This window comes from Crinia signifera, chromosome 2, assembly GCF_055691185.1.
Source record: "Crinia signifera chromosome 2, ASM5569118v1, whole genome shotgun sequence".
Taxonomy (NCBI): Eukaryota; Metazoa; Chordata; class Amphibia; order Anura; family Myobatrachidae; genus Crinia; species Crinia signifera.
In genome coordinates, this window is record NC_139218.1 from 360,810,822 (window position 1) to 360,823,103 (window position 12,282).

A 12,282-nucleotide genomic window follows, 5' to 3' on the forward strand; every position below is an offset into this window, starting at 1 on the left:
ATGATAATTTTAGTGATAATTTTCTGTTTTACAAAAATTCTGAATTTTGTAAAACTTTTCCCGGTACTCTTTACCTAGAACGGCGCCCGCGATCAGAATCGCGGGCGTCGGGGGTAAAAAATCGCGGGCATCGCGGGCAAATCGCGGGTACATCAAAATCGGGTACCCGCGATTACCGCGATTTTCCCATAGGGAACAATGTTAAAAAGCCTGATTGACCGCGATTTTACTGTAAAATGCCTCAATGCCCGCGATTTTCCCATAGGAATCAATGTTAAATGGGCTACAGAGCCCAAATAGCCCCAATTAACCCTTAAATGTCCCCCCAATTTTTGTACGCCACCCCACGATCCACGCCAACCCGAAGCGTGGCGAGCGCAGCGAGCCCGCGAGGGGCGGCGGTACGCGTCCTCCGACCTTTTCATGCCCTACTATCCACGTCGGCGTGGAGTTGAGAATAGAATAGTGTGGCGAGCGCAGCGAGCCACCGAGCCCGAAGCGTGGCGAGCGGACGCGGATACCTTCACAGGTAAACGCGTCCCTTCGCGGGCTTCACAGGTGTCCGCGTCGCCACGGACACCTGTGAAGTCCGCGAGGGGACGCGTATAACTGTGAAGGTATCCGCGTCCCCTCGCGGGGCTCGCTGCGCTCGCCACGCTTCGGGCTCGGTGGCTCGCTGCGCTCGCCACACTATTCTATTCTCAACTCCACGCCGACGTGGATAGTAGGGCATGAAAAGGTCGGAGGACGCGTACCGCCGCCCCTCGCGGGCTCGCTGCGCTCGCCACGCTTCGGGTTGGCGTGGATCGTGGGGTGGCGTAAAAAAATTGGGGTGACATTTAAGGGTTAATTGAGCCTATTTGGGCTCTGTAGCCCATTTAACATTGATTCCTATGGTAAAATCGCGGGCATTGAGGCATTGAATGCAAAATCGCGATCAATCTGACTTTTTAACATTGTTCCCTATGGGAAAATCGCGGTGATCGCGGGCATCGCGTCGCGGCCGTTTATGTGCTGCCCGCGATGTCGCGATCACCGCGATGGGCGCCGTTCTAGGTAAAGAGTACCCTTTTCCCAAAATCTAATTACAGTATGATAAAGAACATAAATATGCAACAAAAAGTGCACATAGGTTAGCTATCCCAAAGATTTCAACATTATACACATGGGGTTCTCCCATGATCATCGGAGGACCGCCCATGCATACGGTTCACAATGCGCATGCCTGAGCCCTCTGTGTAGCCACAGGCAGTGACGACCTGTAGATGCAGGCTGCACGCTGGCTGACTGACCACCGTCATTTGTGGGCGGCACCCCAGCTGGCCGGCCGTTGGGAAGGAGGCACCGATCTCCCCAAGCCCATTAAGTGGCAATAGAAATGGGGGAGGTGGGGTGGAATCCATTCGATGGCGAGTGATTGCGAATGGATTTTGCCATCTTCACACGGCGGGGAGGGGGCGAACTGATCGCAAAAAGTTGCAGCCCTGCGTTCAGGGCTGAATTACCCCCATTATATATCTCAAAGTAATCTAAAACCTAGAAAAAATAAGGGATAGGTCCATCCAAAAACAAAGATGTTATGAATGGAAGACATTAATCATATTTTAGCAGACAGATAATGGAAATAGCATAGACATCTTGTACATCAAACACTTCCATTCAGAGCGACTGGTCTATTATTACCTTGAAGTTGTAAAGTAAACCTCCCCCCTGGCTTGAACTTCAGCTTTAAAGTCAAACTTGCCATTAAATGTGTATAGATCATTAGAAGTCCAAAGCGCATCATAGGGTCATAGTAGTAAATCATAGGAGGAAAGATCAGCATTGGTCATTACCAAAGTCACCTTCCACTTACTGCTATAGGAACTGAGGAACATCGTCAGCATTTACCGCCCCTCCTCTCTGCAAAGTTTATTTGAAGAGCTAAATTTTTTTGTTGCAGTTAATGTAAATGAAAATACCATATTTTAAGGAGAGGAGCACAGCATGTTAGAATTTACATGACTATAGCTAAACTGCACAGCTCAAACTGTTTTGTAACTCTGGGGTAGATTTATTATAGCGGCGCCTATCGCGCCACTATAACAGTTCCTGCTTCGCCTCATTAGCGAGGCGAAGCAGGAGGGGACACCGACAAGATCTATTAAGATCTTGCCGCCGGAGTGGGGGAGCGCTAACTCCCCCCTCCGGCGATGTCCCTCCTGGAGACAGCGCATCAGTTAATACTGATGCGCCGTCTCCTTTCCCCCCCGGCCGGCTCACTGCGCATGCGCGGGATCTCGCTAGTCTCGCGAGATCCCAGCGCAGCTCAGCGCCAGCAGCAGGGACAGAGCTGTCTCTGCTGTTAGGTATAGGGCATCGCCGCCTGCAGCTGGCGAAGTCGACAGCTGCAGGCGGCGGAACGGTCAGCGATGCTGACCGTTCATAAATCTGGCAGGCGGCAGGGGCGCAGTGCAAAATATCGCCCCTGCGCTATGCCTCCTGCCCCACACCGCCGGCGTTAGAGTAAACGCTCGGCGGGTGTGATAGATCAGGGGAAGCACTATCCCCTGCTATAACGCACGGGAATAGCGCAGATTCCCCTGATCGCCATATAATAAATCTACCCCATGGTATCTAAAAGCTTATGGCTGGGACCTATATATCAGTTACAGCAGAGGTAGAACTACTATTGGTGCACCAGGGGCCCCTTAAGACTAAGGGGCCCACTGCTGTCTCTTCCTGTCACCCACTGTTTTTCTCTGTCACACTCTGCCTCTGCCTATGATCCTCTGCCTCTCACTGTCACCCTCTGCCTCTCCCTATGATCCTCTGCCTCTCCCTGTCACCCAGTGCCGTGTTGCATATTGTGAGCTTGAGCTGCAGTGTAGGAAGGGGGCACAAATTATATTTGTGCACCCGGGCTCACCACCCACAATTTCCGCCACTGAGTTACAGCCAATAAGAGCACACGGGAGTGAACATTTAGCATGTGGGACTATACAGTACTTTGTCTTTTTATGTCTCATTCTCTAGCGTAATATATCGGGGAAACAGGGTTCAAGTTACCAAAACATATTCCTGCAAACTTAAATGTAATGTATTGATCAATATATGAACTAAACCCCATTATTTATTATTGTGCGTCATTATGGTGAGTGCAGAGCCACTTTCCTACTTTGTAAGTCTCTTCCTTGGGAGAAGCCTGCAGAGGGAGACATTGCGGGGCACTTCAGAGAACAGGACCGAGTGGTCTTGTCATTAGGCCTGGCCCCAAAATAGATAAACACCTGGGATTGCAGGTCTGCAGTGCGGGAGAGAAGCTAAATGACGTGATCCAGTCATTAAGCCCCTCCCCCTTTCCAGTGGTACAGTGATTGCCGGTGAGTAACGTACGCTATCCTGTGCTGCTTACTGGTGCCGAAGAGCTGCCTACTCTTCTAGAGCTACCCCAGAAATCAGGAGCCTCCAGCAGCTTATATACAGTATATATATATATATATATATATATATATATATATATATATATATATATATACAGTATATATATATATATATATATATATATATATATATATATAGGCAGGTTGGATGTGCTGCAGCACAAAAACGGAGTCAGACCAGCAGAGGTATGAGTAAATAATTTACTGCGTGGCAGTGCCGACGTTTCGGGGTTCCGTATGCCCCGTTTTCAAGGAAGAAAGAGATACAAAGAACACCCTAAGGTGCTTACCTTAAGTAGCAGAAGAAAAGACCCTCCACCCCGTGGCGGCTCCGATCGCCTTCCGGGAAGGGCGGGCTCAGGGAGGCTGCGTCAGCGTAGCTTCCACCCTCCTCCCGTCGCCCTGCTCTGACTCGCCGCATCACCATGGTGATTGACGCGGCGGCACCTGGGCGTCATCATCTGCCTGCCATTCGCACCTACGTGAAAGATACAAAATAAAGTGCTGTTAAAAAACGATAAACAGTAAAATGTGCACACAGTCCAGGTGCCAGTGTCTTAGTCCACTGTCTTATTGCTTAGCATACATGTTGGAGAGCGTTTCATGTTATGGCAGATTTAGCTGCCACTGTTTAAATCAGATCAATCGGCTGTGTCTGTATCGACATGGTAGTGGAGAGGTCTTGGGGGACGGGGCATATGTATGTGCCTGGCAAAAGGGAATGATGGGTATTATGTGGGCTATTGAACGCCTGCAGAGGGACATGCTGTCACGTTATTAAACTACCTGTAAGTGTGAAATGTCGGTCAGGTGTGCTGATGGTGGCTTGTGTTGTCTCTGTGTTTGTTGAAAATATATGTGTGGAGTGTGATTGTAGAAGGTCTGTGTGTGAGTGTTACTACATATCGGAATAAACTATAATAAAAACACAAACTTAGGGTGCATCGTAGGACAGCCGTCAAAGAAGCGACAGCTGATGTTGTTAGTGACCAAAGTGTGTGTACTGTGTGGGGCCGTGGGGGGGGGGGGGGGTTGGGTTGATGAGGGTGTGTGTGTATGGGTGAAAAACGTTAGTGGCAGTCCTCTGATCGCCCATTTGTTGTAGCTTCGTTGGAGTAGTGCTTCCATCGATCTTCTTAGAACACACTCCAAGTGATTTTCTCATTTAGTCCTGAGGGGCTCACTGTCTTCAGTCTGAACATCCAACGTGCCTCCATCTGTAGTAGTCGTCCTCCTCTGTCTCCTCCCCTCAGATTGGGGGGAACGTGGTCGATGATCTGATATTGTAGTTGTTCCAACGTGTGCCCTGCCTCTTTGTAGTGCTTCGCCACCGGTTGGTCCAGGATTTTGCCCTTGGTCTTTCCTTCGATGGCCGCTTTAATGGATGACCCGTGTAGCGCCATTCTGGTCCTGAGAGTGTTAATGGTCTTCCCTATGTACAGGAAATTGCATGGGCATTTTATCATGTAGATGATGTGTGTGGTGGTACACGTCACTACATGTTTTATGCTGTATCTGATGTTTGTAGCTGGATTGGTGAAGTGCGATCCTGTTATCAGACTGTTGCATGTAGTGCAATGTAGACACTTATAGCATCCCGGGCTCTTTTCTAGGAAGTTCTTCTTGTTGGTCTCTGTTCCTCTCCCGGTGATGTCAGCGTGGACCACCCAATCCTTGATGCTTTTGCCTCTCTTGTGGCAAATCATGGGCCTGGTGTTTTTGAAGCACTGTAGCTTGTTGTCTGTGCTCACGATGGGCCAGAGGGCCCTGGAAGCTCTAGTGAGTACCGGGCTGGCTGTTGTGTGTCTGTTGACCCAGGGTATTATACGCTTTTTACTCTTGCTTTTAGCAGTTAGGAGCGATTGGCGAGGTATCGCCTTAACCTCTGACTTCTGCTTTTGTAATAGTCTGGCGTCATATCCCCTCTCAAGGAACCTTTCTGTGACCAGATCCAGCTCCCTCTCCAAAGCATCTGCCTCGTTGGTGATTCGGGCTGCCCTGATGTACTGTGACCTCGGGAGTCCTTCCTTGAGGGCTTTGGGGTGATGACTGCTCGCTAATAGCAAGGTGTTTTTGTCCGTGGGCTTGTGGTATACGCCCGTGCGTATTTTACCTCCTTCTAGGGTCACCAGGACGTCTAGGTAGTTGATCTGCACCGGGTCCATGCTGTATGTGATTTTAATGGGTGAGTCTCGCTGATTAATAGCTGATAGGTGCTGCTCCAGTGTGTCCCGGCTCCCTGTCCATACAATGAACAGGTCGTCTATGTACCTGGAGTATTGCAGAATGTGCTTAGCGATGCCTGGGTTGTTGAAGAACATGGCCTCTTCCTCGAAAAACATGAATATGTTTGCGAACGATGGTGAGACATTGCTCCCCATCGCGCACCCATTGCGCTGTATGTAGTGTTTTCCATCGAAAAGGAAATAGTTCCTTTTTAGCGTCAGGGTGAGGAGCTGTATGAAGAGGTCGATGTCGATAAGATCGAAGGCTTCTTCTGTCAGGAATCGTCTCATTGTAGCTATACCCGCGTCATGGGGTATGCTGGTGTACAAACTGCAAATGTCTACTGTACAAAGGGTGGCCCCTGGAGGGACATCCTCCAGTTCTTCTAATGCTTTGAGGAAACTTGTGGTATCCTTGATAAATCGAGGGTTCCTCAATATCAGAGGTTGCAGCATTTGATCCAAAAAGATTGATGCGGGTTGGTATAGGGACCCCCTTGCCGATATTATCGGCCGGCCGGGGGGGTTTGTTAATCTTTTGTGGATCTTGGGTACTAGAAAGAAGACCGGGGTGATGGGATATGGCTGTTTTAAGGCTTTGACCACTTGGGTCTGCAGCTGGCCCTTATCGTGTGCCCTGTCCAAAATATTGTCCAACTCCCTTTTGTATCCGTCTGTCGGATTGCTATGTAATGGGGTGTATACCTCCTTGTCGGAGAGTTGGTTCATGGCTTCTTCACAGTAGTCTCTCAGGTCCATAACCACTATCCCGCCCCCCTTGTCGGCGGGGCGGATAATGATGTCTCTGTAGTCCCCAAGGTCCCGGAGAGCCCTCCGTTCATCCTTGGATAGATTATTTTGAGTGGGCGCTTTGGCCCCCGCATATTTTCTGATGGATTCGTCCAGGAGCCTAGTATACGATTTTATAGAGGCATTTGTGGACATTGGATCATATTTAGAAGTGCTGCATTTCTGTAAAAATGTCGAATGAATGGAAGGAGTGGGCTCCGTCAGTGAGTTTTGAAAGTGTTCTTGTAATCGGAGTTTCCTCCCTAATTTGTACAAATCTATCCCCCACTGCAAGTCGTCGAAGTTGCTTGTGGGCACAAAGGTCAAGCCTTTGCTCAGCACTGCTGTCTCTAAGGTGCTGAGTGATCTTGAGGAAAGATTGTATATTAACGCACTCGGGGGGACACCCTTGTGCTGGTTCCTTTGCCTTTGCCCCCCCCCCCGGCGGGTGGGTGTCCTCTTGGTCTTGGGCCTGTGGGTGGGCCCTGGTCTTCCCCTAAAGGGATAGTGGACGGGCCTGGGGTGCAGTCTGAGTCCGCTACTGCAAATTCGCTGTCGCTATTGGAAGTGCCTGGCTCTCCATGATCCTGATTCCGGTTTTTGCGCCAGTGTCTTCTTTGCTGTGGCTTACGGTATTGTTGAGGGGCATCCGAATTCCCCCCCATTAGCCATTTGTAGACCCGGTTTGAGTCATAGTCATCCTTTACGGCGGTGAACTTAGATCTTTTAAATCTGACCAGTTCTTGGTGATATCTGTCACACTGCGTTTGCAGCTTGGACAGCCATTTCTGTGATGTATCTTGCTGGGCTGCCAGATTAAATGCTGGCTCGATGCTCCCCAGTTTGTCCCTGGTCACCTTCCCGGAAGGCGATCGGAGCCGCCACGGGGTGGAGGGTCTTTTCTTCTGCTACTTAAGGTAAGCACCTTAGGGTGTTCTTTGTATCTCTTTCTTCCTTGAAAACGGGGCATACGGAACCCCGAAACGTCGGCACTAGAGATGTGTGTTGCCACGCAGTAAAATATTTACTCATACCTCTGCTGGTCTGACTCCGTTTTTGTGCTGCAGCACATCCAACCTGCCTCTATCCCCCACTGGCTGCGAGCACCGGAGCAAATAAAGATTGTAAGCAGGAGTGCCGGGCCATATCTACAAGATATATATATATATATATATATATATATATATATATATATATATATATATATATATATATATATATATATATATATATGAAGTAGAAGAATCGGCACTCTCACAGATATGAAACAAATGCCCCGGGTGCCTTCACTTGTATAAAACAACTGAGCAAAGATGAGCGTCACTCCAGAGGACTTGGTTATGTAGATATTTATGTCTCAAAAAGATCAAACAAGATAAGGATGCATGTACAAATAGTCAACGTTTCAATACATAAATGTATCTTTGTCAAGACCACATGCTCCTGCGAGCTAAACAGCCACTATTGTGGTACAACAATATTGTTGTACCACAATAGTGGCTGTTTAGCTCGCAGGAGCATGTGGTCTTGACAAAGATACATTTATGTATTGAAACGTTGACTATTTGTACATGCATCCTTATCTTGTTTGATCTTTTTGAGACATAAATATCTACATAACCAAGTCCTCTGGAGTGACGCTCATCTTTGCTCAGATATATATATATATATATATATATATATATATATATATATATATATATATATATATATATGTGTATATATATATGTATATGTGTATATATATATGTATATATATATATATATATGTGTATATATATATATATATAGTCACATTTGGTATAGATCTATCCGTCTGGCATTTTGTCTTTCTGCTTTTTCTTATACTAGTGAATGCAGTATGTGACACAAGGAAAGCTTCACACTCTTAGACATTGTATAAATATTTGAGGGGTCTCAGGCACGTTTTTGGAAAGAAATAAAACCAATATTTTTGCTGCAAGGCACAATTAAAACAATCCCTTTTGCTAAGTACAGTTTCCAGAGCAGCTTTCCTAAACACAATGGCACGTGCGTTTACTCCACAAGAGACGCCTGGAACAGGTCTTCAGGCTCTCGCAGGCAATCAATGCCTCAGCTAGCTAGATAATAAAAGTTATTTATTGTACACATGCAGGATCTAGTGGACACAGCGAGGAATTATATATATATATATATATATATATATATATATATATATATATATATATATATATATTGTGCTGGCACTGATATTTACTGGAGGTTCAGTAACAAAAATAAAGTACCCTGAAATGCAGATTTAATTTAATAGCTGTAGACGCTATAAGGCATAAAGCTGTCAGTTAGAACTGGCAGTGAGAAGCGTTGCACTGCATTTTAACTATATGCAGTGCGCATTCAGTTATGTAGGTTATAATACGTTATGTATACAGTAATCAAACCTTTTTCAACACTCAGTGGAAAGGGAGCTAATATTCAGCGAAGGCAATGTTTTGGTTATCGGAGATGTGCTGTCTTCAAAACAATAATTACAGGGCCTCATTTTCAACTGGCCATCGATTGTGTATAACTATGCAATGAAAGACCATCAATGTTTTTACATATCAATGGTCATTCATTTTCTTGGATTGATTGGGCTGTGGGCCAATCAAAATATGGGGGTGGGGTTTCGTGGGTGTTGGGGGCAGAGCTATGCTCAGTGTCCTGGCCCCTTGGGGAAAAAATGCAAAATGAAACTATTCTTGAAGCTTGACATCGATGGTGAGAAACCATCTGGATCTCCACCATCGATGTCAAAACTATTCAACATCGGCCATAAATCATTGATGATTTCTAATCATTGATGGTGAGTGGCCATCCCTAAGTAAAAGGTGTGTGAATAAAGCTGGGTGGTCTGATCAAGCTTTTACTCATGGACATACTTGCCTACCTGACCCTCTCCATGAGGGAGAAAATGCTCTGTTCCTGGACTTCCCTGGTAATGTGTGATTGCCATCACCTGTGGTGACACCTTTCTTATCAATTAACTAGCTCATCACAGGTGATGGCAATCATACATTACCAGGGAAGTCCAGGAACAGAGCATTTTCTCCCTCATGGAGAGGGTCAGGTAGGCAAGTATGCTCATGGAGCGTAGAGGGACAGGGGATACTTCTAAATTGGGACTTGGTGAGTGCAGTGGTTGGCCCGAGGGCATGTGTTATAGAAAACTTTATTTAACAGGAACAAATAGAGCAACTTGAACTGGAATGGTCATGGAGATGACTGGACTTTAACCGAAGGGTGACTGAAACCAACTGTTAATTGAGTATAACTTGCTGGAATGAACTCAGAGTACAGCTAGTCACTGGACTGGTCTGGAATATAACTGGAGCTGGACTGGACCTGGAATACATCTGGAACCAGACTGAACCTGAAATATAACTGGAACCAGGCTTGACCCGGAATATAACTGGAACTGTAATAGTAGTTCTGTAATTACAAAAGAGGATCTGAAATCTGGAGTGCACAGGAACAGGTTACCAGACAGGTGGTAACAGTAAACAATACTGTATAGATCCGAGCAAAGCCATAGTGGTAGCCCATATCTGGGAGCGCAGTACTGGGTAGTAACTTTAACAGAAATTACGTTGTACTGGTGGCTTGGTCCTAGCAGGAAGTCCTCTTTACATTTTGTGCAAGCTGATTGGGCGCTACAATCAGCTGATCTTGAACAAATATCCGGATTGGCGGTAGAGATCAGAAGACTACATGCAAGATGGCTGCACCGATTCTGCAGTTTCGGCTGGGCACCTTCACCTTCCAAGGTGCCCAGCCGAATCTGAGCGCAGCGTAGCAATATCCTCAGAGACTTTCAAACTTTGCTGCTTACTATGTACAGGAAAAGTGCAAATGGACATAGCATGGGCGGACCTCAGCGCTAAGCGAGACAGGGACTTTAAAAGCAAAAACTTGCACTTGACACTTCGGAGCGTGGCAGCCTTATTTTGACGCGCAACCTGTCTAGATGTGCAGATCGGAAATACTGAGATCTATGGTGTCTCACAGTAGATTACACTTGATGTCATTTTCATCTGGATAAAAATGAACCCATAAAATACTGTGTTCAAAATTGCTAGAAGAAATCCCTCCAGAATCCAGCATAGAACAAAATCACACTCAGCCGAGTTCATTAAAAATAATAATAATGTATCACATAGCACTTTCTGCTTTCTAACACCCAGTCTATTTTTTTGCATATCTGGATTGAACATCATTCTCTATTGATAATTCCTAGTTATATACTGATTTTACAAATAAGGCCAGGCTTAGTCCCAGATGTGCCAAACCGGCCATACCCGAAATGTGTTCCAGGTGAGTCAGCAAAATCTGCAAGATGACATTTCCACTTCCAGAGGCACCCGGGTTATTATTTTCTGCAGCCCAGGCAATTTGTTTCAGGCTGGTTTTGATAAAGTGGTTGCAATATGTTCACCTCAGCTCAGATGTTGGCCTCTGCCTTCTGTAGCGTTGTGTGGTTACTGGTACATTGGAATGGAATCGCTTCACACCTGAAATGTTGTGTAAAAACGCATGGAAAGCCGTGCTTCTTACTTTTTATAACCCAGGTAATTATATCACCAGATGGGTTTTTGGGTTCTCTTTAAGTCGGTCTATTGGGAACAAACTTTATTTATTTTTTTAAAGAACGTGTTGGAATCCATGTTTATTTTTTATAGCAAAGCCTTCGGGTACCAATTATACATGTTGTGTCGGTGTTTATGGCCGATACATATGGAAAAAAACTTTTGTCACACTTACACAGGTTTTCTGAAAACATAACACTTAGAAGAAGCTGCTTAAGTACTGTAAAACATTTCCATTTTTATTTTTGGTGGTGGTAGCGCAGAGGGCTACCCTTTGCTCCCCTGGTGATCCTTTTATTTATATATATATATATATATATATATATATATATATACACATTTACATTTGGTTTTAATTATAAAAGGAAAGCTAATTAAGTTAATTTAAAGACACGTGCAATTACTTGCTCCCATTAGTACATAACTGTAACGCTTTGATGTAGAGAAAAGAAAGAAGCAGACCTTTCTCTTAACATTAGCCTGTGTTTGATTGGGGTTGTGGGTAGATCCACTTTTGTTTCTTGACTTTTCCCATCATGCACTGGGTACACGTATACCTGGAGGGGGGGGGGGGGGGGGGTATAAATCACCATACATGAATCGAGGCAAGCGAATCGAGCGCGGGAGGGTACAATCCAGCTAAAATAAAATACGTAAATTACAAATAAAATAAAAAACACTGTGAGCGCATCTAACAACTTCTCCCCTCACCTAACGTCACATCCTGGTCGAGAAACAAATGTGGATCTAGACACAACCATTTGACTAGCCGCTTCCTCCCATAAATGCACACTGAGGGGTAAATTTATTAAGCTCGCTGAAGTGATAAAGCGTCTGGTTTTTATCATCAGCCAATGAGTTCCTACCTGTCATTTTTCAAACCAGGCCTGTAACTTCACAGTTAGGAGCTGATTGGCCGGTGATAAAAACCAGACAGTTTATCACTTCACCGTACTTAGCACCTTCTAGATCAGTGTTTTTCAACCTCGGTCCTCAAGTACCCCCAACAGTTCACTCCACACAGATTCACAAGTGAAATAATTAGCTCCACCTGTGATCTTATACAATGGGCGGTATTCAATGAGCCTGATTCGCCATGTTTTTATGGCGAATTTGTGCTGTTTGGCGAATTTTTGACAAAAACGGTGAATCACCCTATTCAATGATCACATGGCGAATACATTTGAAGGTTTTTTTCGCCATGATTCACCGAGTAGCAATCGCTATCTTTTTATGGAG

At 45.7% G+C, this 12,282-nt stretch overlaps 1 protein-coding gene and 1 long non-coding RNA gene across 8 annotated transcripts in view; one reads left to right on the forward strand and one right to left on the reverse strand.

Annotated features, from left to right (window-relative positions):
- The window catches only part of ATP8A2 (ATPase phospholipid transporting 8A2), a 683,532-nt gene that overhangs the window by 367,275 nt on the left and 303,975 nt on the right, over window positions 1–12,282 (forward strand). The gene's annotated exons all lie outside the window — the stretch shown is intronic.
- LOC146057988 (uncharacterized) overlaps window positions 1–12,282 on the reverse strand; it is a 41,029-nt gene that overhangs the window by 8,222 nt on the left and 20,525 nt on the right. Inside the window, exon 2 of the long non-coding RNA XR_014469809.1 lies at window positions 3,713–3,900. This is a non-coding gene — a long non-coding RNA (uncharacterized LOC146057988). The remainder of the gene's footprint in view (window positions 1–3,712; window positions 3,901–12,282) is intronic.